At 35.7% G+C, this 6,499-nt stretch overlaps 1 pseudogene across 1 annotated transcript; it reads left to right on the top strand.

Moving 5' to 3' along the window:
• The first annotated feature begins 2,852 nt into the window (after positions 1-2,852).
• Positions 2,853-3,092, top strand: LOC308495261 (alpha-ketoglutarate dehydrogenase component 4-like; annotated as a pseudogene). The gene has a single exon. The product of its transcript is annotated as an alpha-ketoglutarate dehydrogenase component 4-like (transcript).
• The last annotated feature ends 3,407 nt before the right edge of the window (positions 3,093-6,499 follow it).

The raw sequence follows: 6,499 nt of genomic DNA on the forward strand, positions 1-6,499 counted from the left end.
AAATGAAGGGCAAAAATCATATAATCATATCAATTGACGCAGAAAAAGCATTTGACAAGATACAACATCCATTTATGATTAAAACACTTAATAGAATAAGTATAGAAGGAAAATACCTTCACATAATAAAGCCCATACATGACAAGCCCTCAGCTTATCTAATAATAAATGGTGAAAAACTGAAGCACTTTGCTCAACGTACAGGAAAATGACAGGACTGTCCCCTATCACCTCTGCTTTTCAAGATAGTATTGGATGTCCTTGCCAGAGCCATCAGGCAAGAGAAAGAAATAAAAGCCATCCAAATTTGCAATGAACAAGTTAAATTATCACTCTTTCCAGATGACATGATGCTATATATAGAAAACTCTAAAGACTCCACCAAAAAACTATTAGAAACAATCAAAGAATACAGTAAAGTTGCTGGCTACAAAATCAACGTACAAAAGTCCATTGCATTCCTACATACTAACAATGAAATCTCAGAAAAAGAAATACGAAAAACAATTCCTTTTGCAATTGCAGCAAAAATAATAAAATACCTAGGAATAAACTTAACCAAGAATGTAAAGGACCTATATGCTGCAAACTATAAGACATTTTTGAAAGAAATTGAAGTAGACACAAAGAAATGAAAAGACATTCCATGCTCATGGATTGGAAGAATCAACATACTTAAAATGGCCATATTATTGTCTGTGTCTATGAGTTTTTAATTTAGTGGTTACCAGAGGGTAAGGGGGTGGGGGGTGGGTGATGAGGGTAAAGGGGATCAAATATATGGTGATGGAAGGAGAACTGACTCTGGGTGGTGAACACACAATGGGATTTATAGACGATGTAATACAGAATTGTACACCTGAAATCTATGTAAATTTACTAACAATTGTCACCCCAAGAAATTTAATTTAAAAAATAATAAAATAATAAAATGGCCATATTAACCAAAGCAATATACAGATTTAATGCAATCTCCACCATAATCTCAATGGCATTTTTTAAAGAAATAGAACAAAAACTCATCAGATTTGTTTGGAACCTCAAAAGACCCCGAACACCCAAAGAAATCTTAAGAAAAAAGAACACTTCTGAAGGTATCACACTCCCTGTCTTTAGCTTGTGCTACAGGGCTACAATAATCAAAACAGCATGGTATTGGTAGAAAAACAGACACAAAGACCAATGGAATAGAACTCAGAACCCAGAAATAAAACCACACAAATATAGACAGATAATTTTTGACAAAGAAGCTAAAAATATACAATGAAGGAAAGACAGCCTCTTCAATAAATGCTGCTGGCAGAATTGGATAGCCACGTTCAAAAGAATGAAACTGGACTGCTATCTGTCACCATGTACCAAAATTAATTCAAAAAGGATCAAAGACTTAAGCATAAGACCTGACACAATAAACTGCATAGAAGAAAACATAGGTACTAAACTTATACACCTCCCTTCAAAGAGCGTTTTATGAATTTGACTCCAAAAGCAATGGAAGTAAACCTAAAATAAACAAATGGGACTATGTGAAAGTAAAAAGCTTCTGCATAGAAAAAGAAACCATCGACAAAATAAAGAGGCAACGAAATGAATGGGAGAAGATTTTTGCAAACAGTGCCTCCGATAAGGGGCTAATATCAAAAATATAAAAGAAACTCATGAAACTCAACAACAACAACAAAAACAAACAACCCAATTGAAACATTGGAAGAGGAACTGAGGAGACAGTTCTCCAAAGAGGACATACAAATGGCAAATAGACATATGAAAAAATGCTCAACATCATTAATCATCAGAGAAATGCAAATAAAAACCACAATGACATGTCACCTCACCCCAGTCAGAATTGCTATCATCAACAAGACAAATATCAACAAGTGTTGGAGAGGCTGTGGAGAAAAAGGAACCCTGATACACTGTTGGTAGGAATGCAGACTGGTGCAGCTGTCGTGGAACGCAGTTTGGATGTTCTTCAAAAAATTATGAATAGAATTACCATATGACCCAACAATCCCTCTCCTGGGTATCTACCCAAAAATCTGAAAATGTTTATACATAAAGACACGTGTGCTCCAATGTTCCTTGCAGCTTTGTTTACGGTTGCCAAGACCTGGAAACAACCAAAATGTCCTTTGATAGATGAATGGATAAAGAAATTGTGGTATATATACACAATGGCGGTTAGGAAAGATGAGATAGGATCATTTGTGACAACATGGGTGGATCTTGAGACTATGACACTAAGCGAAATAAGTCAGACAGAAAAAGCAGAGAACCCTATGATTTCACTGATATGTGATACGTAAACCATAAACAACAAAAGAACAAGACACACAAATGAGAAACAAAAACTCATAGATGCAGACAATAGTTTAGTGGCTACCAGAGTGTAATGGGGATGGGGGGTGGGAGATGAGTGTAAGGGGGATCAAATATATGGTGATGGAAGGAGAACTGACTCTGGGTGGTGAACATACAATGGGATTTATAGATGATGTAATACAGAATTGTACACCTGAAATCTATGTAATTTTACTAAAAATTGTCACCCTAATAAATTTAAAAATAAAAGAAAGAAAAATAAAGCAAAAGCAGCGTTAGTAAAAAAAAAAAAGGAAGATAGGGGCATCCCACATTAGAGGACTGCATGTGCAAAGATAGGGAGTCGTGAGCATGCATGGTCCTTGCAAGAAAATCAGAAGTAATAGTTGAGTATAGGGTGCATTTGAGGAAGTTCTGGAAAATAAGATGTAGAGATTTAGGTAGAAATAAATGAAGTCGACTCCTGTTATTGCTGTGGCTCAAGAGTGCCCTGGAAGCTGCCCTTCTCAGGTGTCATTATTGGCATCAAAATGGTGTCTGCCACCAGGATCGTTCAGACAGTCAAGCCAAATACTCCATTAATAAGATTCCTTGTATAGGACACAATCATAAACCTAATGCATTCTAAGGGCAGTAAATCACCAAATTGGCTGATGCATCAGGGTCCACCAGACACTGCAGAAATAATAAAAACATTACCTCAGAAGTACAGAAGGAAACTTGTATCTCAAGAGGTAATTGAATTTATCCAAGATGGAGGTCCAGAATAATCACTGACAGTGTGGCTGCTGTTTGTCATCAGACAAAAGAATAGTCTTTACAATAAAGGACTTCCAAAACGTCAAATCAGAAATTGTACATAAATGCAAAAAAAAAAAATTGTACTTTTTAAAATTTTTTTAAAACTTTATTTATTTATGTATTTATTTTTCTTTAATTTATTAGTTTCAGGTGTACAAGACAAGGTAATACTTTGATGTTCATCATTTATATCCCTCACACAGTGAACACCCCACCTCCCATCCACTATCCCTCCGACCTCACACCGAGTGAGCCATCACATTATATATATAAAATTATAGTTGGCATTCATTAATGTTTAGCTTCTGGTGTACAATGCCATGATCAGGCATCCACAGTATCCCTGAGGCGGTCTCCCAAATAGAGTGCATGACCATCGGATACCCAACAAAATATTTACAGCATTATTGAATACGTTCCCCAAATTAATTTTCAAAAAACCCTGAGGCCATCTTGTGGTTAACGGCTGCTTCCTAATCCCTTCACCTTTCCCCTTATCCCCACCACACCCACGCTCATCTAACAACTCTTGTTTTTTTCTTTCTGTTCCCAAAACTGTTTCTGATTAGTTCATTCACTTATTCTTTTCTTTAGATTCCGCATATAAGTGAGATCATATGGTACTTGTCTTTCTCTTTCTGACTTATTTCACTTAACATAACGTTCTCTAGATCCATCCATGTTGTTGCAAATGATAAGATTTCTTTCTTCTTTATGGCTGCGTAATACTCCATTGTATAAATGTACCACGCCTTCTTAATCCAGTCATCTACCGATGGGCATTTCGGTTGTTTCCATATCTTGGCTATTCTGTAAAGTGCTGCAATAAACATACGAGTGCATATAGATTTTTGAATTGGAGTTTTGGATTTCTCTGGGTAGATGCCTAGGAGTGTAATTACTGGATCATAGGGTAGTTCCATTTTCAGATTTCTGAGATACCTCCATACTGTTTTCCATAGTGGCTGCACTAATCTGCAATCCCACCAACAGTGCACTAGCATTCCCTTTTCTCCACATCCCTGCCAGCATTTGTTGTTTGTTGATTTATTGATGATAGCAATTTGACTGGAGTGAGGTGGTATCTCATTGTGGTTTTTATTTGCATTCCTCTGATGTTTAGTGAGGTTGAGCATTTCTTCATATGTCTTCTTGCCTTCTATATGTCCTTTTTAGAAAAATGTCTCCTCAAGACCTCTGCCCATTTTTTAATTGGGTTGTTTGTTTTTTTGGAGTTGAGTTGAGTAAGTTTTTTATAGATTTGTGATATTAATCCCTTATCAGATATATCATTGGCAAATATCTTTTCCCATTCAGTAGAATCCCTTTTTGTTTTATTGATGGTTTCCTTTGCTGTGAAAAATCTTTTTAGTTTGATGTAATCCCACATGTTTAGTTTTTCTCTTCCTTCCCTTGCTCGAGGGGATATATCAGTGAAAATCTTACTCCAGGTAATGTCCATGAAATTTCTTCCTATATTTTCTTCTATATATTTTATGGTTTCAGATCTTAAATTTAACTCTTTAAGCCATTTTGAATTAATTTTTGTATATCGTGTAAGGAGGTGGTCCAGCTTCATTTTCCTGAATGTGTCTGTCCAGGTTTCCCAACACCATGTATTGAGCAGACTGTCTTTACCCCATTGTACATTCTTGCTTCTGCAATGGACTTTTGTACGTTGATTTTGTAGCCAGCAACTTTACTGTATTCGTTGATTGTTTCTGACAGCTTCTTGGTGGAATGTTTAGGGTTTTATATATATAGCATCATGTCATCTGCAAAGAGTAATATTTTAACTTCTTCATTCACAATTTGGATGCCTTTTATTTCTTTCTCTTGCCTGATGGCTTTGGCAAGGACTTCCAACGCTGTGTTGAAAAGCAGAGCTGATAGGGAGCAGCCCTGTCGTGTTCCTGAGCATAGAGCAAAGGGCTTCAGTTTTTCACCATTAATTATGAGATTAGCTGATAACTTGTCATATATGGCCTCTATTATGTTATGGTATTTTCCTTCCATACCATTTTATTAAGTGTTTTCATCATAAATGGATGTTGTATCTTGTCAAATGCTTTTTCTTCATCAATTGATATATTCATATGATTTTTGTCCCTTATATGGTTTATGTGATGTATCACATTGATGGATTTGCGGATGGTGAACCATCCTTGTGTCCCAGGGACGAACCACACTTGGTCATGATGAATAATCTTTTTAATGCATTGTTGTATTCCTTTTGCTAAAATTTTGTTTAGGATTTTTGCATCAGTATTCATCAGAGATACAGGTCTGTAGTTTTCTTTTTTTGTGTTGTCCTTACCAGGTTTTGGTATCAGGGTAATTTTGGCCTCATAAAATGAGTTAGGGAGCACTGACTCTTCTTCAATTTTTTGGAAGAGTTTGAGTAGGATTGGTAGTAGATCCTGTTTGAAGGTTTGGTAGAATTCACTAGTGAAGCCATCTGGTCACGGACTTTTGCTTTTGGAAAGGTTTTGGATGATTGATTTTATTTCTTTACTGGTGATCGGTCTGTTTAGATTTTCCAGTTCTTCATGGTTCAGCCTTGAAAGGCTATATGATTCTAAGACCTTGTCCATTTCTTCTAGGTTATTGAATTTGGTCGCATATTGTCCTTCATAGTATTCTTGCATGATCCTTTGAATTTCTGTGGTGTCCTTGCTAACTTCCCCTTTTTCATTTCTAATTTTGTTAATTAGTGTCTTCTCTCTTTTTATCATAGTGAGTCTAGCCAAGGGTTTTTTGATTTTGTAATTTTTTTCAAAGAACCAGGTCTTCGTCACATTAATTTTTTCTATTGTCTTTTTGTTCTCTATTTCATTGAGCTCTGCTCTGATTTTTGTTATTTCCTTTATTCTGCTGACCTTGGGTTTCACTTGTTCTTCTTTTTCTAGTTCTTTAAGGGGTGACATGAGGTTATTTATTTGGAATTATTCTTGTTTCTTGAGATAGACCTGTAATGATATAAATTTCCCTCTTAAAACTGCTTTTGCTGTATCCCAAAAATTTTGGTAGCGTGTATTTTCATTGTCATTTGTTTCTATGTATCTTTTTTTATCTCTCCTCTAATCTCTTTTTTGATCCAGTCGCTCTTTTAAAGTATGTTGTTTAATTTCCATGTATTTGTGTTTTTTCCCGGTTTCTTTCACAGTTGATATCCAATTTCAAAGCCTTGTGATCAATGAATATGCTTGGTATGATTTCAATCTTCTTAAATTTGCTGAGGGTACTTTTATGCCCCAATATGTGATCTATCCTTGAGAATGTTCCATGTACACTCGAAAAAAATGTATAGTCTCATGTTTTGGGATGAAGTGCTCTATATATGTCAATGATGTCCATTTCATCTAATGTGTCATTT

The sequence above is a fragment of the Rhinolophus hipposideros genome (genome assembly GCF_964194185.1).
Source record: "Rhinolophus hipposideros genome assembly, chromosome: X".
NCBI classification, from domain to species: domain Eukaryota; kingdom Metazoa; phylum Chordata; class Mammalia; order Chiroptera; family Rhinolophidae; genus Rhinolophus; species Rhinolophus hipposideros.